The following is a 27993-nucleotide window of genomic DNA, read 5'->3' as shown; positions in this document are numbered from 1 at the left end:
CTCATGGATTGGATGCTGTTAAGACTGTGCCTCAGCTCTCCACAATTCCCAGACATTGTGTTCCATATTTTTAATTCTACATTTCTAGAAAGGTAAATGTGAATGTCCAAGATGAACCAGTCAATTGTAAGTGGAAGGCTGGGTCCAAACGCAGGGATCTGACAGGTAGCCATCATTGTGTAAAAACCAGACATTTCCACCAAAGAAATACTGGGCTCTCAAACAGATTTGTGTCTTATTCTGGCTACCTCTGCAATTTCACCTTGAATCATTGTCACCATATCCTACTATGCTACAGACATTTTGTCTCCCAGCCTCTTGACTATACCAAACTATGGTTTCAAATGTCGGCTCCTTTCACTTACTTCTTCTAACTGGCATGAGCCTCCCTTTACTTCTTGCAGCATTTACCTTAGGAGTCTCCTCTGCTTGCATGCTAAGTTTAAATTACCATGTTGAAACTAGCATTCTCTCCATGTGTATTCTGTCAAATAATTCTTTAACCATCTCTGCAAATAATTTATTGCCATCTATGATATCCTTTATTCTTTTTTGATACTTTTTTAAAAATTTGCCATTAGAGTTTAACTTCCAGGGAGATAAAATCCTTTTTATCTTCATACCTGTTATATCACTAGTGAATAGCACAATAATCAATACATTTGTAAACAAATAAATTTAAATATTTCAATAGTAAAAGCAGATTTGAATTTATGATTCCATATTTTTTCTCTCTCCATTTCATAATTTTAGAATATAAAGAATTATCAATTATGTTAAGCTATTAAGTGTAATTGGTAAATACATATGTTATTGATTTAAAAAATGAGAAAAATCATATACTATTAGCATTATTTGGAGTTAATGTTGCTATCTGGAAATCTTCATGCTCCTAATAACACTAATTTTAAAATTTTTATACAACACCTAAGAAATATAGTAAGATGCAAATTGTGTATGAAATCAAACTGTAGTTTAAATCCTAACTTGACACTTTCTATTTATGTTGCTTGATATCTCAGTGCCTCAGTTTCTGTGATATGAGGAGATAAAAATGGTACTATGAAATTGATTTTTATGACATTAAGTAAAAAATATAAAACACTTACAGTGTCAAAAAGATATTGTCTATAATTATGTTTTCTTCTTAAGTTTAGAATCTTCACTAATCATTTGTTTACCTCTCTAAAAATGAAACACACAGAAAACTCTACAGCTTCTTCTTAGTAAATTGGTTGGAAATGTTATAATCCAATGAAAGAATGTACTATATTTTATTGTAGCAGATTCCAAAGCAACTGTGAAAATATTTGCACTGAAATTTGCACCACACTTAATCTAAATCAACTGTAATTACAGTGATGATTTATTTTGTAAATCTTGGATTTTTTTCTGTAATACAATTTTAAATTTTAATTCTCTTTTTCATCTGCTTTACAATAAACAACAAACTTTTCTTCAGCTTGAACACACACAAAAAATACTGCTTTTTAACAGTATGTGATTATCTTTTTTATTTATGCCAACAGCAAAAAAGATGAATTTGCTGTTTAAACTATATGACATATCTTCAACTGTTACTGGCAATAATTGTCATTCTACAGCAGAAGTCTCACTTTTATTTTTGCTAAAGGCAGAATATGTCTCTTTTATGTCTAAAACAGAGAGGATGGAAATAATTTATCTATATAACCATTTGAATTCTGGGGAAAATATTAAAAACTATGTTTAGGAATTCAGTGTCTCATTTTCTTAAATGTAAGTTTTATCTTAAATTTAAGTTTATTATAATAGTGGGATGTGTGATTCAAATGATTTGCTAACTTAAGAAAAATCATTTATGGTTTTACATAATTGTGTTAAATTCTGTTTTTGAAAAAGGAATTCAGCAGATTTCACATTTTAAATAGATTATAAGGATCAACAGAGATGTTAAATATACATAGATGACAACAGTGAACGTAAGATTAAAGCTTAAGTCATTTTCTTGAGGTCCCAGAGGTGGTTCCTAACAGAACTACTACTTATTGAACCCAAGACTGTTGATTACCAATATTATAATTTCATTACAGTGGGTATAAGATTTATTACATGAAGTAAAATATGTTTTTAAATTTGCAATTGCATTTTTTGAGACTCTGTTTCAGCTGTGCTATTACACGTGCCATTTTCCTACAGATGCTTGAGACCATTATAGAGATAACATTAAGATACTCAAAATGTTTTAATTTATAAAAAAATTAAGAACATAAATCAAAATAATTTGTATTTTGTTTTAAATGTGAAAGTATTTAAAACACCTTGTTGAAATACAACCAGATCATTACAAGATCACACATTTGAAGAATCGACTGACCCTTGTCTACCTTCTAGCCTTTTTTCTTTTTATTACCAAGTGGTAACAAATCACACATTTTATCCTTCACCAGATCCAAAACAGAACTCAGGTTGTATTAGTCCATTCTAACGCTGCTATATAAAACTACTTGAGACTGGGTTATGTATTAAGAAAAGAGGTTTAACTGACTCACAGTTCTGCAGGCTGTACAGGAAGCATGGCTGGGAGTCCTTAGGAATTTTACAATCATGGTGGAAGGCAAAGGGAAAATAAACAGGTCTTCACATGTTGGAGGAGAGAGAGAGAAGGGGGAAGTGCAACAGTTTTAAACCATCAGATCTCCTAAGAACTCACTCACTATTACGAGAAAAGCAAGATAAAAATCCACACTCATGATCCAATCACCTCCCACTAGATCCCTCCTCCAACAATGGGAATTACAATTCAATCTGAGGTTTGGGTGGGGACACAGAGCCAAACTATATCATACATCTTTGCACATCAATCCTCCTCTCATGAATACCCATTTTTATTTTTCTTACTTTGATAATTCATTTCTAATCCTATATCCTCTAAGAAGGCTTTTTTACTTCCCTAATTAAGTTGAAGCCCCTATCTTCTGGCTCTCCATCACAGTTGTTACTAGTCCACTACACAGGTCCCCAGACTCTGGATGGGGCAGGACCTATGTCTATTGCATTCATTAATTTACTATTAATAACTCCTTAGTGCAGTTGTTGGCATGTGGTAAGCATTTAATCAACATAATACACTGAATACATCCAGCATATATTTTCACTATAATAATATATCATAGCTGTAGATGGGTAGAGAGTTTAACTTTGAACAGACCCATGTCAGATATTCACATTAGTTGGGACCACTCAGTAAGGTTGTTTCATCTTTATGAGCTTCAGTTTCATACTTTTTTAAGAAATAAAGGATATAATGGTTAATAACAGTTATCTGGCAATTTGTATTGAAGACTAAATAAACTAATCTAAAAAGCATGCTTACATAAAGTCTGGTAGGTAGTAAGTACTCAGTAAGCTCTTAATAAATGATATTTCTTATTGTGTTTGTGATATAATATTATTATGTGTTTTTAAAATTATTTTTATTGGAGGATAAATTCCTGGATACCCAAAATCTAACCACCTAATATATAATAAGTATTCAATAAATATTTATTGCATTAATATTTACTGATGTTTGTTCAAATATTAACAAGTAAACTATAAAATATGTACAAATAAATTATAAAACGATAAAAGATGAAATTTATTAATTATAGAATTGTACTCGTTTGCTCCATAGTTGTCTATTTTGTTAATGCTAGAAATTTGAATATACATTTAGTGAGGCAATGTATGTAATATAGTTTGTCTCTGTGTCCTTAGTCAAATCTCATCTCAAACTGTAGTCCCCATGTGTCAAAGGAGGGACCAGGTGGAGGTAATTGAATCATGGAGTGGTTTCCCCCATGCTGTTCTCGTGATAGTGAGTTCTCATGAGATCTGATGGTTTTATAAGGGGCTCTTCCCCCTTTGCTCTGGCTCTCTCATCTGCCCCCGTGTAAGACATGTCTGCTTCCTGTTCCGCCATGATTGTAAGTTTCCTGATGCCTCTTCAGTCATGTGGAACTGTAAGTAATTAAACCTATTCTCCTTATATATTACCCTGTCTTGGGCAATTCTTTATAGCAGTGTGAATATGGACTAATACAATGTCTAACTATGACAATGTATTAAATAAATATTTTATGGGAGTGTGTGAAAAAAACTAATCAGGGACTTGTGGTAATGAAACATAGGGATACGGATCAATTCCTCTTCACAGAAAGTAAGTATACATGTTGAGGAAATTATTGAAAACAGAATTCAAGACAACAGAAAATAAGCAAAGTCAAGTAAAAATACGTATTTAATCATTAATATGGTTTTTTATACCAGGCAAGATTGTATTGTCTTCTATTTCAATTTTCTTAATCTATTTTTCTTTCTACTGCTATTGCCTGCTTCCAATTTATTACTAGGTTAAGTAGTGAAAACTCACAGCTTTCCACTCTGGAGGTGATAGACTTAGAAGTAAGTAGCAGATTTCTTGGAAAAATAAAGTGGATGATTTTGAGTAAGAGAGCTTTAGAAGGACTGTACTTTTCACACCACATCACTGAAGGGCTGCTAAAAAGTACATGCATGAAAAGAACACTGGGAGTCCAGCAAAAAATTGAAAGAATGAGAAGTTTTGCAAAGTTCCTGGACCATTGTATGTGTTTCTCAACTTAACACACAGCTCAGGCCTATGGGCTCGAGGTATTAAGCATAAAATAACCTTTACAGAAATTACTTTCCAGTAAGCTATGAATATGCTTAGGAAGTCAGGCAAAAGTGAAAACAAAGAAGAGAAAGAAGAAAGGAAAGAAAGAAGGAAGGAAGGGAGGGAGGGAAGGAGTGAGTGGGGAGGGATACAGAGAGGAAAGGAGGGAGGGGAAAACATGGAAAGAACATCAGAGATATCAGGGGATGAACACCATGAAAAAAATTTTACTCTTTGATTAAAGAAAAGGTAATTGTCTACTTATTTTTTTATTTTTATTTTTTATTATACTTTACATTTTAGGGTACCTGTGCACAACGTGCAGGTTTGTTACTTATAAAAGCAAAACAATAATGAAACCATAACAGGAAAACAAAACTGAAAAATCGTTTTGCAACAACAAAGTATACCATTTTTAAATGGTATAAAATCCAAGACATGGAAAGAAACAAGAATATATAAAGTTTATTAGTCCATTTTCACACTGCTACAAAGCCTTACCTGAGACTGGATAATTCATAAAAAGTTTTAATTGACTCACACTACTGCATGGATGGGGAGGCTTCAGGAAACTTACAATCATGGCAGAAGGGAAAGAGGAAGCAAGGCACCTTCTTCTCAAGGTCACAGGAAGGAAAATGAACACAGGTGGAACTACTAAACACTTATAAAACCATCAGATCTCGTGAGAACTCACAACTCACTCAATATCATGAGAACAGCATGGGGGAAACCGTCCCTGGTATCCAATTACCACTATCTGGTCTCTCTATTGACAAGTGGGTATTATGGGGATTATAATTCAAGATGAGTTTTGGGTGGTGACACACAGCCTAACCACATCAAACATATATGCAGGGAAAAAGTCACTGGAAACTGACTCCAGATGGGCACTGATGTTGCATTTTAGTTGACCGAGACTTCAGTGAAACTATGATAAATATGTTCAAATAAAAAAAGAAAGTATTTGGAAATAATTAAATGAAAATATGTTAATAATGAGTGAAAAAGCAGAAACTCTCATCAGAGAAATATAAACTATAAAAACTAACCAAATGGAAATTCTAAAGTTAAAACATGAAATAACTCAAATAGAAAAATTACCCAATGGGCCCAAGACCATATTAGGGATAGCAGAAGAAATCAGTCAACTTCAAGATAAATTAATAGAAATTGTCCAGTGTAAGGGAAAGGAGGAAGAAAAGATTAATTAAAGGAAAATAAACGGAATCTCAGAGAACTGTGGGATAATAGCAAACATTTACATGTCTGAGTAATGGCAATCTAAGGACAAAAGGAAGAAAATCAGGCAGAAAAGTATCTGCATGAATAATGGCTATCAATTTTCCAATTTGGGGGAAAATATTGGCTTATAGATACAAGAAGTACAGTAAATATGTAATAAAATAAAACGAAATGTGGACACAGCATAACAACATTGCTTAAATGGAAAACTAAAGAGAAAATATGGGATGCAGAAAGAGAAAAGTGACACATTTTATATATATATATATATATATATAAAAATAGTGATACGTTTTATATATTATATATATTATATATATAAAATGACACATTATATATATATAAAACAATTAATGAAATAATAGCTGATTTCTCATCAGAAATAATAGCAGCCAGAAAATAGTAAAACATCATATTTAAATACTCAACCATAAAAACCTGTCAACCAAAAATTCTTTACTGAGTATAACTGCTCAAAAATGAAAGAAAAACAAAGATATTTCTAGACAAACCACCAGAGTTTATATTATATACTTTTATTTCAAAGTTTTAGAACTGTTTAAAGTAAAATAAAAGAAATGAATATTCTTAATGATATTTAATTAAAATATTTTGAAAAATTTAGGAGAAATAAATATGCCTAATGTTATTATGCTTAATTTTACATAAAAATAAATGTAGTGTTCTGTGCTTAAATTGTTATAATTTCTTTCATTAATTTATAGCATATATTTTATATACATTAATTTAAAACCTATCCCTTTTAGAAAACAAACATAAATAATTTTAAGCATATGCTAGTAAGCAAATATCTACAAGTTTCCTCTTTTTATCTAACACCCTTATCTTTGTAGATAAGTCAATTTTGTATTGTGCTTTTGAAATAATTTTATTTGAATAAACAAGCTAGAGTTCCTTTCACAAACATAACTTTATTAACCCTTTGTAGAAAATCAGGTGAAATTTCAAAATTGTGTGCTATGGTTTGGCACAAAACTCATCTTGAATTGTAGCTCCCATAATTCCCACATATCGTGGGAGGGACCCAGTGGGAGATAATTGAATCATGGAGGTGGGTCTTTCCTGTGCTGTTCTCACGATAGTGAATAAATTTCACAAGATATGATGGTTTTATAAAGGAGAGTTCCCCTGCACACGCCCTCTTGCCTGCTGCCATGTAAGATGTGATGTTGCTCCTCATTCATCTTCACTTGTAATTGAGAGACCTCCTCAGCCATGTGAAACGGTGAGTCAATTAAAACTCTTTCCTTCATAAATTACCCAGCCTTGGGGCATGTCTTTATTAGCAGTGTGAGAACAGACTAATACGTTGTGTTTTTGAGAAAGCACAATGACATGTTTTGGGCTAAATTGTGTCCCCAAAATTTATTTGTCAAAGTCCAAACCCCTAGAATGTGACTGTATTTGCAGATAGGTAAATGAAGTAATATGAATAGGCACTAATCAATATGACTGATGTCTTTATAAGAGGATATCAGGATATTGACAACAGAGACCAAGGAATGGCCACGTGAAGGAGAAGGCAGCCGTCTGTAAGCCAAAAAAAAGGCCTCAAAAGAAACCAAACTCGCCCACATCTTGATCTTGGACTTCTAGTCTTTAAAACTATACAAAAATAAGTTTTGTTATTTGAGCCACACAGTCTGTAATATTTGTTATGGCAGCCCTAGCAAACTAAGTTTATTTTTCTTCTGGTTAAAGCTAATTAGTCAACACAGATGGTCATCCTAAGTACAAGTGAATTTAGGATGATATGTGACAAATGGTGCTGCTAAATCCTCTTACTTGAGGGCTAGTCATTATTCATTTTGAGAACATGTATGTAATGATTTTAATTTAGCTACCAATATAAAAAGGTGAGATTTTCTGTCTTTGCAATTTCCTCATGGATTTTCTGTAATACACATTACATTCTAGTTTAATGTTCATACAATAATAAAATTATGTTCCCTCTTTTTACCTTTGTGGGCACTTTTTCTCGGTTAAGAAGTCATTGTGTTTCTTATTACATTTCCCCCAAACACTCAAGAAGCATCACATGGTTATGTTTGCTGTTAGAAGCTTTTGTGCCTCTTTTGTCAACAAGCCATGCCTAGACTAGTCTGTTGTTCTCAAAAGGAAGATAAAAAAATAGGTGGAGAAGAGCCTCTGTGGCCAGGGGCACCTGTAGAAATCATCTCCTTTAGCCACCCCTATTCTCCCCCTAAAGAATGAGCAAGATTGGCTAAGATCAGCAGAATCCACAGGTATTCCTAGCCTAGATCAGCTAACATTCAGCCAACCCATGATCATAAGAAATGTATACTGTTATATACTTATGAAGTTTTTGGTTATTTATTTTACACTGTGGCAAAAGATAACAGAAGGAGGTAATAGAAGAGTCAGGGTTCAAATACTCTCTTCTTACTTATTGGCTATTTAACCTTCAGCAAGTTTCTTAAACTCTTGAGGTTCCTCATGCATGTCATATGCATAATACTTAATTCAAGAGCATTAAATGAAAAGAGCATACAGTTGTTGCACACTAAGGAAATAATCTGTGGCAAATGCAGAAGTAGTAAAAAAATATATAAAAATATTTCAGATACTAAATATTTGGTGTTTTTATTTGCCAAAGAACTTTCTTTTTTGTTTCTTTGTTTGTTTTTTCATTTATTTCATCATTTGTTTCACACACCTACTATGAAAGATACAGTTTCTACTATGTGTCAGGCTATGTCCCATGCACTGGGAACAAATCAATAAGTAAAATAGCCTCAATATCTGTTCTTATGTAGCTTATAGTTTACATAAGAATAATATGAATTGTAATAAAGATAATAGCTTCTAAGATTGATAAAACATCTAAGTATAATGGGAAAATAGTAAGATCTTATTTTTTTGTCACTTGGAAATATGTATTATAGTTTAGTAGAAGAGATAGACCACAAACAAATGATAATATGAACATGCATACTTAATTGCAGCAAGTATGACAAAAATAACATTTTTATAAGTGATATAAAATTTTTAACAGTGAGACAGTCTGGGATGAAAGTATTAGAGATTTAACAAAGGAATGCTATTTGAATTAAACTAAGCATGGATAATTTCATTCAGAGAAAATGGCCTTAGGGACTTTGCATATGCTAATGCTTATACCTGGAATCCACAGATATTCTTCTCTCTGTATAGTTATCTCTTACTCTGTGACATAGAAAATGGCAAATACAATAGACCAGATTGGAATAGTCTGTTGTTTACTGGAAATTCTCAGTGGATATTTTTAAGTATATATATCTGAACTATGGAAATGGTAAGTACTTTTGCCCTGGTGTCCAAATTATTGAGTATATTATATCAAGACATATGGCACCCACAGAGCTAACTAAATGTGCTATGTATTTTTTATTTTTGTTTTTTTTTGTTGTTGTTTGAAAAGGGAAGAGTAGAGACAAGGGTAAATCACTCTTTCCACAGAGGTAACCATGACTAAATACAAATAAAAGGAAACATAAAATCTGAAATCCCTGCTTCTTTTGAGGAAATCTATACAAGCAGAGTAGAATAGTCAAAAAAATGCTGCGTAGTAAAACAAGGTTCACTATGTGTGATTGAATTATTTGGAAAAAATCCAAAATTGTGATGTAAACTAATAATATATTTTATCTTTAAATCTCTGAAGGGATTAAAAGTTTCTCTTTTGTGAGTATCTCTATATCATCATTTTACTAATTTGGTTTGTATTGAAATAGTTATAATTGGGCCATTCCCAAAGTTAATGACCTCACATAAAAATCCTTGTTTATGAAGAGCAGAGAAATGACTTTGTAATTTAGAAATATATATTTAAGATATCTAAGTCCTATTAAAAAGAGGACAATGAAATGGAAGCTATTAAAATTATGCTAGAAATGTAACTTTATAAACAACATTAGATCTTTTTATTGAAGTTGCTTGCTTTAAACTGTATTATGGTTTCTGAGATGTGCTCTATCATTGCAAATTCTGAGATTATATAATTCTTACCACATTTCAGACGTCACAAACCAGAAAAAAGCATTACCCCTGCTATACACAGTAATCTTTAATTAATGGACTGGTATTCCAATTGCAAAATAATAAATCCATATCCTTTGCATCCTGGAACCATTATATAAGTGATATGAAGGAGCACTATCCCAGATACTTCTTTGTTAATTGAGATCTGGTTTATTTACCTTTATCTTATTCTTCATTGTTCATATTTCTTTGAATAAGTTACTCTACTTTGTAGTCTTTAAACTCTAAATACATGAACCAAGACTTTAGAGAGTGATCAAAATCACTCTCTAAAGAGTGATTTTAGTCCTAGTCAAAGAAATAGGACTAGAGTTGAGGAAATACTGTTGACAGTGAAATTTTTCAGTACTGATGCATTTATGCATGTATGCATACCACACATTAGAATAAAATGAAGCATTACACTGATTCCATGTATTTATTCCAATATATATGTAACAATTAGCATTCGAGTACAAGTTGAGTATCCCTAATCTGAAAGTCCAAAATCTGAAATATTCCAATATCTAGAACTTTGGGTGCTGACACGATGCTCAGATAAAATGCTTGTTGGAATATTTCAGATTGTGGATTTTCAAGATAGGAATGCTGAACCAGAAAGTACAATGCATATATTCCAAAATCTTAAAAATCCAAAATTGGAAATATTTATGGTCCCAAGCATTTCAGATAAAGAATATTCAATCTGTATTATTTCTTTGAGCACAAGAAATAAAAAAATAAAAAACATTATTACACTATTGTCAAAGCAAAAATTTCACATGGCAAAGTTAAACAGGCTAAAAAAATTTTATTCAAGTTATTGAAATGGTCTCGTTGTCTGGGGTGATACCCGAGGTTCCTTGTCTCACAGCCACAGAAAACTAGGACACAGACACACAAAGAGTGAGGTTCAGAGCAAAAGATTAATAGGCGAAAGAAAGAGATGTATATCTTAAAATGATTAGTAGAATTTGAAATTATAAGTTTGCTAAAGTCAACGGACAATTGAAAGGGAAATCAGGGCCAATAGGTAGGAAAAAGTTGTCTTAAGTTTAGTTAAATTTAGGGAAACTTTAAGGCCCATTTGATAACTATGTTTATGTGGTTTTAGGAAGCTTAATAGGTTAACTTTTTTTTTTTTGTACTAGGTTCAGAACATCTACAACTCAAGAGGTTATGACATATTATGCTGAATTTCCTACTAAATAAATGACTATATATTTGCAAATTTCTCATGATCCCACACCTGAAAACAGTATTCATTGTTCCAGGTTTTATTTGCCCTTATAAAAAACACTTATGGTTTTTCTTTCTTTTTTAAGATATTTATTTATTTATTTATTTTCTTTCCAAAATTTTTTATTATACTATAAGTTCTAGGGTACATGTGCACAACGTGCAGGTTTGTTATATATGTATACATGTGTTGTGTTGGTGTGCTGCGTTAAATCTGTGCCATGGTGGTTTGCTGCACAAATCATCCCGTCATCTAGGTATTAAGCTCAGCATCTATTAGTTATTCTTCTTGATGCTCTCCCTCCTCCCACCCTTCCACCCTCCAACTGGCCCCAGTGTGTGTTGTTCCCCTCTGTGTCCATGTGTTGTCATCATTTAGCTCCCACTTATAAGTAAGAACATGCAGTATTTGGTTTTCTGTTCCTGCATTAGTTTGCTGAGGATAATGGCTTCCAGCTCCACCCATGTTTCTGTAAAAGACATAATCTCATTCCTTTTTATGGCAGAGGAGTATTCCATGGTGCATATGCACCACATTTTCTTTATTCATTCTATCGTTGATGGGCATTTAGGTTGATTCCATGTCTTTGCTATTGTGAATAGTGCTGCAGCGAACATATATGTTAATGTATCTTTATAATAGAATAATTTCTATTTCTTTGGGTATATATCCAGTAATGGGATTGTGGGGTCAAATGTTTTTTTCTGCCTCTAGGTCTTTGAGGAATTGCCCTAGTGTCTTCCACAATGGCTGAACTAATTTACTCTCCCACCAACAGTGTAAAAGTGTTGCTTTTGCTCCACAACCTTGCCAGAATCTGTTGTTTTTTGACTTTTTGATAATAGCCACTCTGAATGATGTGAGATGGTAGCTCATTGTGGTTTTGATTTGCATTTCTCTGATGATCAGTGATGTGGAGCTCTTTTTCATGTTTGTTGGTTGCATGTATGTCTTCTTTTGATAAGTGTCTATTCATGTCCTTTGCCAATGTTTTAATGGAGTTTTTTTTTGTTTGTTTTCTTGTACATTTGTTTAAGTTCCTTGTAGATGCTGGATCTTAGACCTTTGTCAGATGGATAGATTGCAAAAATTTTCTCCCATTTGGTAGGTTTTCTATTCACTCTGATGATTGTTTCTTTTCCTGTGCAGAAGCTCTTTGGTTTAATAAAATCCACTTTGCTCATTTTTGCTTTTGTTGCAATTGCTTTTGGCATTTTTGTCATGAAATTTTTGCCTGTGCCTATGTCCTGAATGGTATTGCCTAGATTTTTATCCTAGGGTTTTTATAGTTTTGGGTTTTACATTTAAGTCTTTAATCCATCTTGAGTTGATTTTTGTATATGGTGTAAGTAAGTGGTCCGGTTTTAATTTTCTGCACATGACTAGTCAGTTCTCCCAGCATCATTTATTAAACAAAGAAGAATCCTTTCCCTATTGCTTGTTTTTGACAAGTCTGTTGAAGATCTGATGGTTGTAGGTGTGTGGTCTTATTTCTGGGTCTTCTATTCTGTTCCATTGGTCTATGTGCCTGTTTCTGTACCCATAACATGCTGTTATAGATTTTAATTACTGTAGCCTTATAGTATAGTTTGAAGTCAGGAAGTGTGATGCCTATGGCCTTTTTTTTTTTTTTTTTTTTTTGCTTAGGATTGTCTTGGTGGCTATACAAACTCTTTTTTGGTTCCAAATGAATTTCAAAATAGTTTTCTTTTTCTAATTCTGTGAAGAATGTCAATGGTAGTTTAATGAGAATAACATGGAATCTATAAATTGCTTTGGGCTGTATATTGCCATTTTCACGATGTTGATTCTTCCTATGCATGAGAATGGAAAGATTTTCCATTTGTTTGTGTCATCTCTAATTTTTTGAGCAGTGGTTTGTAGTTCTTCTTGAAGAGGTCCTAAAAATATGGAATGTTTCGTGAATTTAGCATCATCCTTGCACAGGGGACATGCTAATTTTCTCTATATTGTTCCAATTTTAGTATATATGCTGCTGAAGTGAGCACTATAAAAGTTTTTCTAGAAACAATGCCACATATATAAGTAGCCATACGATTCTGTCTTGCATAGCCACATTTTCAAGATGATATTATTTCTTAATCATATGCTATCTTTTCCTACACCCAATGTATTTTCTTTTAGTGAAAAGTATTTAAAAAATGGGGCTTGAAGGCTATAGTTGTAGGACAAAATTGTATTTGCTTCTTAATTTTTCAGTATGATAGTTGAACTTATTTGTATATATTTATACAGTCATGAGCAGTATAACAATGACAGACCATGTAAATGATGGTGGTCCCATAAGATTACAATAGAGCTAAAAAATTCCTGTCACTTAGTTATGTCATAGCCATCTAAACGTAATAGTGCAATGCATTACTCACATATTTGAGGTGATGTTGGTGTAAACAATCCTACTACACTGCCAGTTGTGCAAAAGTATAGCTTGTACAATTACATACAGTATATAGTATGTGATAATGTCACGAGATCCTTCAGGTGTTGCTTTTCCAGCCAGAAACCTCCGTGGCCAGTGGTGCCTTTGCCTGAGTTTTGCTAGGGCCTGTTTGGCTCATTTCACCCATTCAGCCTGGCAGGCTGTGTTCAGCTCATCCTACTGGCCTGGATGCCACACCTGCCAAGGGTGAGACAGGCACGGAGCAAGGAGGGGTTTGTGAGTGAGCAACTGTGGGGTCCAGCCACTGTGCATAGCCAGGCGTGTCGGCTTCAGTAGGGAGGGCAGCTCCAGGCACCAGCACAGGTGTCAGTTCCCTGTGAGGCTGTGGCTCGGCCAGACATACCACAAGCAGCCTCCATGGATAGCACTGGGGAATGTGGCGGCACCTGAAAGCTGAGAGATTCCAGGAACCACAGAGTCCCAAAGAGAGTGTCACAACCCGGGTCAGGGAGCTGCTAGGTCTGGGCTCCTCAAAGGGCCACAGCTCTTCTCTCCTTTTCTCTTCACTCCTTCTCATTACCTGCAACATGGCAAGCAAGGGGAGTGTTTCAGCCCTGTTTGTGTTACAGCTCTTTCAGCCCTGCCATCTGCTGTGTCCCATTTCCAGGAAGAATGAGGTACGCGAACAAGCATAGGGTGAACAAGGCAAAGAGGCGCTTTATTGACAGAACAGCTCAGAGGAGACCCCCAGTGGGTAGTTCCTCTCCGCAGGCAGGTCATCTCAATGAATATCCACCTCTCAGCAGAGGGGAGACCCACAGTGGGTAGCTCCTCTTTACAGGCAGGTCCTCCCAACATCCCTTTAGCTCTGGGCAGACGAGGCAGAGAGGAGACCCACAGTGGGTAGGTCCTCTCCGCAGGCAGGACATCCTAACTTTTGTTCAGCTCTCAGCAGAGAGGGGTTTTACGGGCTTCAGAGGGGAGGAAGTGTGTGCTGATTGGTCCACGGACAGCCATAGGTGGGCCAGGAAAAAGCACCATATGTTCTCACTCCAGTCCATGGAACTGGCACCCTGTACCAGGCCTGAAGGTGGGGCTTCACTGGGAAACCACCTCTTTCCACCCAGGAGCCTGTCAGCCTCCTGTTGCCATCAGCATGCCATCCACAGAGTCCAGGCTGTTCAGGCCAAGGTATGCCTGCAGGTCCGTGCTGAGCCTCCCTTAGTACCCCCCCTCAGCCTCTCTCCTGTGCTGTCAGGGCCCAAAGTCTGGAGGGGGCCAGGGAAGCAGAGAGCTAGCATGTCAGCACTACCCTGAGCACAGGCAACAGTCTGAGCTCAGCCTCAACTTTGCTCCAAAATCAAAGTGGAGGACAGGAGGAGGGGGAGTCCAGACACTGGGGGCAGGCCCTTCTGAGCCTGCAGGGGTGGGGGTCTTCCCAGAGAGCACGGGGATGTCCGGGTCTGCAGCTGTGGCTGGGCAGCTGCAGTTGCACCCAGGAGGGCAAGACACCCACCCCTCCAACTTGGAAGCAGGCAAGGCTTCCCCCTGTTTCCAGCTCCCATTGGCTCCATGGAGCACACAGCCCTGGCCACGCCTCCCTCACTGCAGCCAGTGTCATGTTAGCATCCACTGCAGACGGGCCGCTGCTTCCATCAATACTGATAATAATTGACTGTGTTACTGGTTTATGCATTTACTATATTGTATTTTTCATCATCATTTTGAAGTGTACTCTTGCTACCTATAAAAAAGTTTACTGTAAAATAGTTTGCTGTGTTATGTTGGCAGCAGCGTCATACATCTCATTTATGGTGTAACTTGATTGCTTCCTTTTCTCTTGTGCTTGGTTTAATCTTTTGTCATTTTATTCCTCATGATCCAAGGGATACAAAATCCATGACTAATGTTGTCAATAGGTGGTGTTGTCAATAAGTGACTGACTGGGAAACAAAATTAAAGGTGATTAAGGACTACAAAGGTGGAAAATCAGGAGTGGTTATTGCTCATCAGTCTCATTTTGTCATAGCTACAATCATGAAGAACAAGAACAAAGTGATAGAAGGTGTTTAAGAATCTGCTTGATTAGGTCAGGAGTTCGAGACCAGCCTGACCAACATGGTGAAACCACGTCTCTACTAAAAGTACAAAAATTAGCCAGGCATGGTGGCATGTGCCTGTAATTTCAGCTAATCAGGAGGCTGAGGCAGGAAAATCGCTTGAACCTGGGAGGCGGAGGTTGCAGTGAGCAGAGATCGAGCCACTGAACTCTAGCCTGGACAACAGAGCAAGACTTCGTCTCAAAACAAAACGAAACAAAACCAAGAAACAGAGTCTGCTTGATTGAAGGCAAAGAAGCTTACAAAACTTTGAGAATGACTTAGATTAGATATGGAGAAACTTCTCATGACCTGGATTTAAAAGAAGACACAGAAATGTATCCTTCTCAGTATTGTGACAGTCACAGCCAATGCAAAAAGTTTGTTTGCAACATTGAAAGAAAAGATTGAACCTATTTCACAGGTTCTAGCTTGGATGCAATTCTGGCTTTGATGCAAGCTTACTTATATGTATTCTTTTAAATTTTATTATTACTATTTTATTTATTTGAGACAGGTTCTCACTCTGTCATCCAGGCTGGATTACAGTGTCACAAACATGACTCCCTGTAGCCTTGACCTCCTGGGATCAAGTGATCCTCCCACCTCAGCCTCCCAATATTCTTGATTCTGGTTTCTTTGGATTTCTCTAGCTATCTCTCCAGCTCAACAATGTAGCTGAAAATAATTGTTAAGATATATCTTATGAAACATGTTAAAATATAAGATAACTGCTATCCTAGAACTTATCTTCAGACATCTGGTCTATCATATTTTCAGAAATTGACAACCTGTTTTGATGTAAAACAGTGTTCTATTTTATTAGGACCAGAATATTTTACTCACTCCATTATATTTCCGGTCCTAAGAACCAATTAATGGAATCAAAACTAATTTGGAAACGTAAATTGATTTATGAATCTTATTTATGCCATGCCAATTCAGATTTCTTAAATATAGAGTTTATGGATTTTCTTCTCCTTCTAATAATATAGAGAGGTTTTAGTTGTTTTGTTCTAAATTCTAGCTGTTCATGTTAGAAAGCCCTAAGTAATCTAATATATTAAAATATTGTATTTTGTTATATTCCACCCCTAGATAACACAAAGAATGTAACTAGGAGATAGTAAAACTATGATATTTCCACTAGTTAATAAAAATTATGGGCATAAAGTTCTTTTCTAGGTTACCATTTTATCTCTAACATTTAGCTCAGAATAAATCCAAATTCAGAGCTAAGTTTTTATTTTTAGAGCAAAATATCTTTTAAAAAATGTACTACATTACTTTTCCCAACTTTAAAATGTACGTTTTTGAAAGAAAGTTGTAGAGGAACTCTTAATAATACTAAAAAAGTGGCAATACCTTGTAATGCAAACAAAATAACAAATTTGATCTATTATTCATTCAAGTTAAATATTTTCTCTATGCAAATATTATCAAATTATAGTTATTTAAAGAGATAATCAAAATATGCAGTCAAGATGTAGGAGAAATGTATTATTGAGGTGTGCTGGGCAGTTAGTTAATAAAAAATATATATTATCTGAATAATGTGATTTGGGGATTTTTAAAGTATCTTTTAAAAATTGCAATTTTGTGGGGTTTTTGGTATTATTCTCAAGAGCTTTAACAAAAATCCTTTCACCTTTTTCCATTTCCAAATTGTATTTTCAGCTACTTTAATAACATAATTAATTAGTAAATTTGAATATAGTGTCCAACTTTTGAGTAAACAAGGTCACAAATTTGTATTCTAGTGCAGTACTCTTGCCTTTGTACTTTTAATGGAAAAAAATAATAATATTCCTTTGGATCAATGTGTTGTAATCATTTCTGTAATATTGTAAATTTGTGATTACTCAAGATTTAATAGTAAATTCATTAATCTTACATAACTGACTCATTTGCATAAATGTCTATTTTGTATAACAATTATCCTTACAAACTGCACTGTTTAAAGTGGAAACTCATGCTCAAGTGTTTTCTATACTATATAGAGACACTAGTACACTTATCTACAGTATTTATGATGATTGATTACATGTTCAACTTGACTGGGCCACAGGGTGCCCAGATATTTTGGTCAAACATTTTTTTCTGGGTGTTTCTGAAAGGATGTTTTTGGGTGAGATTCATATTTAAATCAGTAGACTGAGTAAAGCAGATTGCCTTCCATAATGCAGCTGGACCTCATCCAATCAGTTGAAGTCCTGAATAAAACAAAACTGCCGTCCCTCCCTTGGATGAGAGATAATTTTTCCTGTTGATGGTGTTTCAACTGGGACATTGGCTTTTTTTACTGCTTTCACACTTAAACTAAAACATTGGCTCGTTCTGGGTCTTGAACCCGCCAGGCTTCAGATTAGAACTATATATTTAGGTCTCTTGGTTCTCAGACCTTTAGATTCTGACTGGAACTAAACCATAGCTCTTCTAGGTCTCTAGCTAACTGATTCACACTGCAGGATTTGGTACTTCCCAGCCTTTATAATTGTGTGTGCCAGCTGCTTATAATAAATCTCTCTCTCTATGTGTGTGTGTGTGTGTGTGTGTGTGTGTGTGTGTGTGTGTGTGTGTGTGTTCTATTGGTTCTGTTTCTCTGGAGAACTCTGACTAATACAAAGTTATAAATATTTCAATTGAAAAAAATATATAAGTGACTTCACTGCATATATTCGTTTTGGTGGGGAGAAAAAGATGCCATCACAAACATAACTCAAGGCAAAGATTTTGACTATAATTCAAGATAAGGGAAAAATTTTAAAATGCTTTCTTTACATGCTGTGTTTTTTCCTTGAAACAGTTTCTGTTAATGACAGAAACTATATTAAAAACTAATATATGTTTCTACATTTATATCATACATTTAATAAAATGTACAAATAAACCACTAACTTCAGATAATACATTATCTCATAATCTTTTATGCATTTGGCTTATGAAAGCATTAGATTTTGCATTGTTTTGCTGAAATAGAGACATTCTGGCTTTATTGGGTCATTTTCATAATTTTTTGGTAATTGTATAATTAAGCAAAGGCACATTCCAAAATGTAGCTGTTTATATTATGTAAAATATAAAGAAAAGCTAAGTGATCACCACAGTAGTTTAAAAAAGAGTAAAGCTGTGAATGAAGCTTTTATACATATGCTTGTTATAAATATCCTACAAATAAATAAAATAAATAACAGCACTTATGAAGAAATTAAAATTTAAGCAGATGTTACTGAAAACATACTTGAGGTGTTTACGTTAAAATGTTTGCAAAATCCAAAACAGAATGCAAATGGTTGCTCATTTATAAAATGCTTTTCTCATACTTTTTTTAAAACTGGGAATATAAGTTAATCAGACAACACACAGTCCACATTTCTAGATACACAATTTAAAAAATGACTTTTCATGATGTGAAATCAAACAAATATACTATACTATACTTTAAAAGCTTTTACAATCTTTAAGCCATTTTCAGGCTTTACCAAGACATTTCCACTGCCTAATTTGTTTAGGGTAAATATTTCTGCTAAAAAATTGAATACTTTCCTTCAAATCAGTTCTGTGCTATCTACAGATTATTATACATTTCCTAAAACAGTAACATTTTGAAATGCATGAAAACATTATCACACTTCTTAAAGCGATCTTCAAAGTGCTAATTCTTGTCCTGGTCCAGGTGATCCTATGTTCCCCCCACTGTGTTTGATTTTCTATATTGACAATTTCCAGGTTTACCTGGTGAAGGAAACTCCAGTTCTCTTTTCCTTATACATTTGATATTCATGTGATATCACCTAGATATTAATCTGTTCCTTTGTAACTGTAATATATAGCTACCATCATTCTGGTTAGTTCTTAGGAAAGTACAGACTACAAATAAGATTATCTGATTTTCAGCAAAGCTCTCTTCTTCCCTTGTATACTTTGATGTACTTCTTGCCACTCTGTTGCATGAGCTTTGATTTCTTTTTCATCGTGTTTTTCATCAAAATCTCTGCTACTACCATCACCATTTTTTTTTTCTTTTTTCCTTTTTTTTTTTCTTTTATTATTATTATTATTATTATTATTATACTTTAGGTTTTATGGTACATGTGCGCAATGTGCAGGTAAGTTACATATGTATACATGTGCCATGCTGGTGCGCTGCACCCACCAACTTGTCATCTAGCATTAGGTATATCTCCCAATGCTATCCCTCCCCCCTCCCCCCACCCCACAACAGTCCCCAGAGTGTGATGTTCCCCTTCCTGTGTCCATGTGTTCTCATTGTTCAATTCCCACCTATGAGTGAGAATATGCAGTGTTTGGTTTTTTGTTCTTGCGATAGTTTACTGAGAATGATGATTTCCAATTTCATCCATGTCCCTACAAAGGACGTGAACTCATCATTTTTTATGGCTGCATAGTATTCCATGGTGTATATGTGCCACATTTTCTTAATCCAGTCTATCATTGTTGGACATTTGGGTTGGTTCCAAGTCTTTGCTATTGTGAATAATGCCGCAATAAACATACGTGTGCATGTGTCTTTATAGCAGCATGATTTATAGTCCTTTGGGTATATACCCAGTAATGGGATGGCTGGGTCGAATGGAATTTCTAATTCTAGATCCCTGAGGAATCGCCACACTGACTTCCACAAGGGTTGAACTAGTTTACAGTCCCACCAACAGTGTAAAAGTGTTCCTATTTCTCCACATCCTCTCCAGCACCTGTTGTTTCCTGACTTTTTAATGATTGCCATTCTAACTGGTGTGAGATGGTATCTCATTGTGGTTTTGATTTGCATTTCTCTGATGGCCAGTGACGGTGAGCATTTTTTCATGTGTTTTTTGGCTGCATAAATGTCTTCTTTTGAGAAGTGTCTGTTCATGTCCTTCGCCCACTTTTTGATGGGGTTGTTTGTTTTTTTCTTGTAAATTTGTTGGAGTTCATTGTAGATTCTGGATATTAGCCCTTTGTCAGATGAATAGGTTGCGAAAATTTTCTCCCATTTTGTAGGTTGCCTGTTCACTCTGATGGTAGTTTCTTTTGCTGTGCAGAAGCTCTTGAGTTTAATTAGATCCCATTTGTCAATTTTGGCTTTTGTTGCCATTGCTTTTGGTGTTTTAGACATGAAGTCCTTGCCCATGCCTATGTCCTGAATGGTAATGCCTAGGTTTTCTTCTAGGGTTTTTATGGTTTTAGGTCTAACATTTAAGTCTTTAATCCATCTTGAATTGATTTTTGTATAAGGTGTAAGGAAGGGATCCAGTTTCAGCTTTCTACATATGGCTAGCCAGTTTTCCCAGCACCATTTATTAAATAGGGAATCCTTTCCCCATTTCTTGTTTTTGTCAGGTTTGTCAAAGATCAGATACTTGTAGATATGTGGCATTATTTCTGATGGCTCTGTTCTGTTCCATTGATCTATATCTCTGTTTTGGTACCAGTACCATGCTGTTTTGGTGACTGTAGCCTTGTAGTATAGTTTGAAGTCAGGTAGTGTGATGCCTCCAGCTTTGTTCTTTTGGCTTAGGATTGACTTGGCGATGCGGGCTCTTTTTTGGTTCCATATGAACTTTAAAGTAGTTTTTTCCAATTCTGTGAAGAAAGTCATTGGTAGCTTGATGGGGATGGCATTGAATCTGTAAATTACCTTGGGAAGGATGGCCATTTTCATGATATTGATTCTTCCTACCCATGAGCATGGAATGTTCTTCCATTTGTTTGTATCCTCTCTTCTTTTTCTGTTGTTTTTTCTTTTTTCTTTTTTTCTTTTTCAAAATCAGTGTCATTGCCTGACACTTTTACTTCATCTTTGTTTACTGCAGTTTCACTCTCAATAACCCCACCTGCCTGATTCTGTAGATCCGATTTCACTGGAACAATGGAATGAGCACTTATATATATATTTTTGATTTAGCAGTTTTCTTAGATACTTAGGATTCTATTTCCAACCTCTTCTTTGATCTGTTCTTGTCAGTATCAACTTGCCTATTTTATTCTGGTTATTTCTCTGCAGTGCAGATAAGCTGATCTTTCTCAAACATCTGCCATTGCCTGCCTTGAAAATTTAATCAATTCTGCATTGAGGAGTCTTCTGTGATACTATCTTCTTTCCCTACCATTTGCACTTTTTGGTTTACAATCACATAAGAAAGTTTCTCAAGTATAGTTATACATATTCATATTTCTCATCTTCAAAGTCAATAGATTGTGATGATATGATTGTTTAGATTTCTATAAATTCTGTATACTTGCAATGTCCTAATTTATTACTACAATCCATTTCAATCATCCTCTTCAACAACAGTGACTGGCAAAATGTCAATTGAAGAGCTGTAGCTACATGAGCAATTTCATAGGAAAGCTTCATAAAGTTTCTAAGGATACCAAGTTTGAAACAAAAGATTTGCTTCTCAACTTTGGTTCATTTTTATTTTTTGGGGAGATTATATAATTTTTTTTTCCTGAAGTACTCCATGACATTATCTTAACATAAATTGTTGCGCATCTAAGGATTTTAATCCCAGCCATATGAGATAATTACAGAATTCTATTCTTCAAACTGGGTAGCTAAAAGGGGCTTCATTGTGAAAGTTAATCATCTCTTATCAGCTATAGTATTAGAATATTATCACTTAGTATGCTAAGTAGATTGTTGTTATATTGGGGCTCAAAATCAGCTAAACTTAAGAGCAAAATATTATATACTTATATTTTGATTTCAATGAACAAATAATACACAAATCTGTCTTATAGACATTAGGATCTGGTCTTCTCTTTAGCACATTGATATAACCAAGAACATGGAGAAAAACTGAATAGATAACCATAAATTTCAACATACATTGAGTAAAAACTAAAAATTATGTCTTTCTTATTGACTTTCAAAACTATCAAAGCACTGCTAAAGTTTATGGCTCAAGTACTTGCTATATCGTCAAATTCTTTCTATGTTTTCAGGACTGTTCATCAGTTAAAGTAGTGAAAGCTTCGGCTGTCCTCATGAATATCACTTTATTTCATCATTTTCTTGGATAGTACTTTGTAACAGCCTTGATAATTTTTAAAAACTTTCTTTTACAGTTCTTTCTTCTTTTATCTTTAGAAATAATATTTTGCTAATGATGCCACACAGATCTTGCCTCCATTTTCTAATATTCTTTAGCTGGATTTTCTCAGTCTTCTGGTCAGGGTGTCTGATGGTGGCATGTTTGGACATGAACCTCATGAACCTCATGAAGGAGGTGAAGAAGTCGTTCCTACTGACATCGTATTGGAACTGCTTCCCGACCATGGCATCCTCCTTTTCTTTTCATTCTTACCCCTCTTGCTGCATGATCCTGCGCGCTGCTGCTGCTGCTCCCAGCATGCCAACCCAGTGGGATGTACCACTGACTGCGTGGTGCTGCTGTTGCCATTTCTAGCTCACGTATTTCTCTTTTAATTTTAACTTTTATTTTAGGTTCAGGGGTACACGTGCAGGTTTATTATATGGGTAAACTTGTGTCACAGGGGTTTAATGTACAGATTATTTTGTCACCCAGCCTAGTACTCGGTCTACTAAGCCTAGTACCCAATAATTCTTTTTTGATCCTCTCCCTCCTCCCATCCTCCACCCTCAAGTAGGACCCAGTGTCTGTTGTTCCCCTCCATGTGTCCATGTGCTCTCATCATTTAGCTCCCACTTACAAGTGTAGCTCACCTATTTCTAACATTCAGCTCAGGACCTTATTGTAAACGTTTGATTTGTGCCACAGCAGTGTTTCTCAAAATGTCCAATGTCAGTATCTTTGTCTCCTTGGATGCTCCCCAAATATGCAAATTTCAAGAAGTCAGACCAACTGGATCTGAATCACTTAGAGTTGGGTCTGCAATATAAAAGTTTAATAGGACTTTGATAAAAAGCATGAGGTATGCTGTACTTGTGAGTGAAAACATACTATGATTAGTCAAACTGATCATTGCATTTAATGAGCAATGTAAGGCAGTTAAGCTGCTGAGAAGAGAGGGGAAGGTGAACTTGAGGCACAGAACACAAAAGTACTGCACTCTTGTCTAAGTAATTTAGTTATGCACCTATTCAAGGTGCGTATCAAGGTGTTTATCAAGTCCCTATTATATTTTAGACACAGCTGAAGGACCCAAGTATCTTACCATATGTGCTAGTGAATAAAATGAAAAGAACACTTCTCTTCATGGAACATGGAGTGAGCCTGAGGAGTGAGAAGATTAAGCAAATAATTTTACAATTTCCTTCAAGTAGTTTGGTAAGTTGCACAGCAACATTTCTATCTATCATCTATCTCTCATCTATCTATCTATCTATCTATCTATTTATCTATCTATCTATCATCTATCTATCCATCTATCTATCGTTTTATCTGAGTATAAACTTCTGCTCCAAAACAAGAGAACTAGCCAATATCTAAGGGTTGCTGCCCACACCATCATTTCCCAAGGGAAACAGCAACATTGAAAACTAAAATTTGTAGCTACAATGACTAAAATAGTTTGTCTAGGAGATGTCTGAAGTACAACTCTAATGCTATTTACGCAACTGAGATCACTAGATGTTGCTGTTAACCCAGGAACAGCAATAAACACAGAATACCAATCAGAAGTTAAACCTGCCCTGGTGACTGTGAGAGCCCGCCAATGCAACAGGTCAAGGGCAAAGGAACAAACATGGCTTTTTTTATTGTTCAGTGCTCCATTATCTATACTTTTAAAATATATTTAGTTGTATTGAGATACTATTGATGTACAATAAAGTGTACAGTTTTACAATGATGTCTGCAAGTGTGAAACCACCACCACAATCAAAATTATGAAAATTTCCATCAATCCCAAATGTTTCCTCATGTTTCTTTGAAACTCATCTTCTCTTCGTTATATCTCCAGATAGCAATATATATATAATCTAAATGTCACTATATACTAGTTTGCATTTTCAAATATTTAATGCAAATTGAATCACACAGCCTGGCTTTCAAAAAAAAGCGCAGCATAATGATTTTGAGAATTGTCCATGTTGTATGTATCAATAGTTTATTTATTTTGTTGTGGTGAAAAAAGCATCATGAAAATATGGGTTTCTCAGTTCCACACAACATGAAATATAGCTTTTAACAAAGCTTTTGGGGTTTAGGACATTATTGCCAACTGTGAGAACGTTTTACAGCAGAAGTCTAGAACTTCATCAGTTTACATAGCTGAATAGTTTGTATTGCTCTGTAATATTTTTTCTTCTAAAGTTTCTAATATTCTGTTAAAATGTATCTTTAGCTCCAGAAGATTAATTTGGGAATTTTAATTTGTGATCTTTTGCTTCTGTCATCTTCAAACTAATACTTTCCTTCACCTTCTTAAACAGATGTAGTATACATTTAATAGCTTTCTTAATGTTTTGGCTACTACCTCTATAATCTCCATTATTTTTGAATCTGTTTCCAATAATTGATTTCCTTACCATGAGTTGAATATACTGACGTTTTCACGTGTCTGCTAATTTTTTTTTATCAGATGCCAAACATTATGTATTCTGCATGGCTGAATGCTGAATACTCAGTATCCTTATATTGTAGAACTTTGTTGTGGAATTTGGTTATGTGAGTAGAAAATGCTTGATCCTTAAGACGTTTGCTTTTAAGCTTTGCAGATACAACAAAGTCTAGGGCTACCTCCGTGCCACTACTAAGGCAATATCCTTTTCAGAACTTCACTTGATGCTTCTTGTGTAGGAGATATTTCTACTCTGACTTATAAGTACCTGAATTATTTGCAGGTCTTCTTGAGCTCTGAGGATTTCTCTATGTGCTCCTTTTTAGTGGTTGTTTCCCTGGCTCTGTTTCTTTTCATCCATGACCTGTTCACTATTCAGCTAAAGACTTGAGAGGAACTCTCTTTGGATCTCCAGAGTTCTCTCCGTAGTTTTCTCCCCTTTGGTACTCTAGCATGCGATCTCTGGATGTCTGGGCTTATTGAGCTCTGAACTTCGTGTTCTCAACTCTGGGGAACCTCTGGCCTTTTCTAGTGTTTCTACTCTGCATCAGTGTTACCGCTGCCTGTAATCTCTCTGCAGTCGGTTAGCTCAGCCAATTCTGTGGTTCATCCCAGGTACTTCCATTCTCTCAGGAGTAAATGTTCTGTATTATCTATTGTCCACTATGTGAAAACTCTTGTTTCACATGTTTTGTCTAGTTTGTTGGTTATTTAAGGTGCGGTGATAAATATACTCTATTTTACTACATCATGGAGAGAGGTAGAATTCTCAACATTATGTTTGAAAATTAATTTGTGAAAATTTCTCCTCTGTTTAGTGAAATAGACTTTGCAAGAAAGAAAACATTTCACACATATGTTCCTACTTCAAAAAATTTAAACACAGAGATTTTAGTAATGGCTGAATTTATTAAAACATCAGTTTATATTCATCAGTTAAACTTCACAAGATTTGTTAGCAAATTCAACCAAATATCCCTTTAGACAGATGATAATAAACAAATGACAGTTATATATAACATAAATGAATTTCATAACGTTGAACCAAAAAGCTACGTACAAAAGAATTTCTATTGTGTGAGTCCATGCATGCAAATATCAAAAACATGCAAGAGTAATCTATGGTATTAGAAGGTATAATCACAGTTAATTTGTACACACACACAAAAATGTGATGATCACACAGTAAGAAACTTCTTGGGTGCTGGTAATGTATTTCTCAATATACCTTGCAAATATTTTCTCCAGTTATTTTTAGCTTATGTGGATTTGTTATATTTTATTTGTATGAGAAATTTTCATTTATAGCTAGTAAAATTTATAAATATTATATCGTTTTCTATTTTAGCATTGAATTCTTCTAAAATATTTTAGATTCCATTTTTTATAATTGTATTTAAATATTTGCTCCATCATAGCAAAAATCTGTGCTCCAACAACATATGTTTTGAAAGCAGGAGTGAGATATCCTTTCTATTACATGTTTTTTGTTTTGTTTTGTTTTGTTTTTTGCCTATAGAAAGCAGCTACTTGGTTCAAAACTATTTTTTATATCTTAATTTTATAGACAGATTCTTGCTTTCTTGCCCAGACTGGAATGCCTCAGTCTACCAATTCAGATGCTTATCTCCTATGGAAACACCTTCAAAAACACACCCAGAAATAGTTTACCAGCTATCTGAGCATCCCTTAGCCCAGTCAAGTTGACATACAAAGTTAACCATCACAGTGATAAATTAAATGCTTCTGGAGCATTTTACATTGTGTAAACATACAGATATATATGAGGCGATACTATATACATACAGTATGTGGATGTGTATATACAGATCTGCATATATATTATATAGACAAACATACAGATACTATATATATATTTTATATATATATAATTGCCTCATGTGTTATGCTAGTTATGAGTTATGCTAGTTTCCCAGTTTCATTAAGCAGTTCTATTGTACTCTTTGTCTATTTTATTGTATTAGATGACTTTCAGGAAGGATGGTATGTTACTGTGTTAGTTTTAACTAAATATCTAATCAGTTTAAATGAACTTGATTTTACAAAATTATCTTCATTGCTTATAAACGCATGTACTTATGAAAAACCAAAATTCACTTTTAAAAGTTTTTCTTTATCAAAAAATGATCTAAAAAAGGATGGAAATCCAGGAGATAAAAGAAGAAAATTTACAAAGAATCCCAGTGTCTTTTTGAAGGTACAATATGATTTTTTTTAATCAAAAGGCCCTAATTCAAGTTTTGTGAAGTGTTACATGAGGCTTTAGCTGTATGATTCCTGATAAAGTCAGTGATCCTCATGGACTATAATGGGAATCACACAGCTACAACCCCAGGAATCACTTTGCACATTCAGTTATGTCTATAAAACTGTTTAGGCAATTTAGATATTATTTTGCTTCAGTAAGAAGAAATAATTTAGTGTTTTTAAAAGCTTTTAGTCTCCATCGAAAAGCACAGACTAAAACAGTTTAATATAATTTTAAAGAAAGAAATGATCAACATAATTAAATGTTGTGAAAATGTTTTGGCACTACTTAATTTTATATCATGTAATAAAATGAAGAAATGTAGTACAATGACATGAACATTTAAATGAGAATGCAGCATCTGCCATGAATACCTGATCTGGTGACTCCAGAGTCAAAGTACTTTTGGAATTTTATTATTTTCATCATTTGTCATCTTTTCCATGCAAATAACAGTGATCATAAAACAATGGTACATTCCCTTAGAAAATTTAGAGGAGAAAAAGAGAAAAAATAAATCCTGTGTTTAAAATTTATTCATTTATAAAT

At 34.6% G+C, this 27993-nt stretch overlaps 1 non-coding gene across 1 annotated transcript; it reads right to left on the bottom strand.

The window, feature by feature from the left end:
• Positions 1 to 13086: 13086 nt before the first annotated feature.
• Positions 13087 to 13192, bottom strand: LOC112133192 (U6 spliceosomal RNA). The gene has a single exon (XR_002914878.1). It is a non-coding gene; the product is annotated as a U6 spliceosomal RNA (small nuclear RNA).
• Between the last annotated feature and the right edge of the window lie 14801 nt (positions 13193 to 27993).

Source organism: Pongo abelii, chromosome 3 (assembly GCF_028885655.2).
Source record: "Pongo abelii isolate AG06213 chromosome 3, NHGRI_mPonAbe1-v2.0_pri, whole genome shotgun sequence".
NCBI lineage: Eukaryota > Metazoa > Chordata > Mammalia > Primates > Hominidae > Pongo > Pongo abelii.
The sequence above is the reverse complement of the archived record's forward strand: the minus strand, read 5'-3'. Positions and strand labels throughout refer to the sequence as shown.